Genomic DNA, 753 nt, shown 5'->3' with positions numbered 1-753 from the left:
ACTGCTGTCCCCCACGTCAAGCCCATCCTGCCCAGCCCTGCCCGCTGCTCTGATCGCACTTGCCCTTGACATGGGACATCTCACCCCAAGGCAGGAGGGCCCTGCTGGGACCTTTGAGGTCAAAGCCTGGCCCCTGCCTGGCCCAGCAGGCAGGCTGGGCTCTGTCCTGGCACCCGCCTCTGACCGGGCTTGGTCCACACCAGGTCCCCTGCATGAGGGTCTCCACTCCTGCCCTTCGCCCCCCAGCTGGGGTCCCAGCCCTGGTGCTTCCCATCAGGGAAGGTCCTTGCACCCTTTTCCAGCTGTGGTCAGGAAGGTGTTGCTAGCGTGAACGTGGGTGCTCTGACAGTGCCCAGATTCCACCCCAGCATGTGGGCAGGATGCTCCTGGTGGCATCCAGACCTTGGGATGCCCACAGACCCCCGGTCGCATAGCAGAGCCCCCCCCGGCATGGGACAGCTCTGGGTGAAAGCCCTGGTCCTCACACACGCCCAGGTGACGGCTGCCCTCTTGGGCGCGCCGCGGGGACAGCATCCCCGCAGAGGGTCGCAGTGCCTTCCCCCAAAACCTGGGATCTTAGGGAATCGAAGGCGAAGTATTTAATGAAATGCTGAAATATTTAATGAGATGAAGAGGTTTCAACCGCAAAACTGAACTTTGGAAAATCAGAACGAACCCAAATGTGGGTGACCCCAATTTCAGTGCCGCTGAGCCGCCCGCGGCTCCTCCCCCACCCCCCCAAACCCCCGAGGA

Source organism: Phaethon lepturus, unplaced genomic scaffold (genome assembly GCF_000687285.1).
Source record: "Phaethon lepturus isolate BGI_N335 unplaced genomic scaffold, ASM68728v1 scaffold16245, whole genome shotgun sequence".
Taxonomy (NCBI): domain Eukaryota; kingdom Metazoa; phylum Chordata; class Aves; order Phaethontiformes; family Phaethontidae; genus Phaethon; species Phaethon lepturus.
This window is presented reverse-complemented; position numbering follows the sequence as displayed.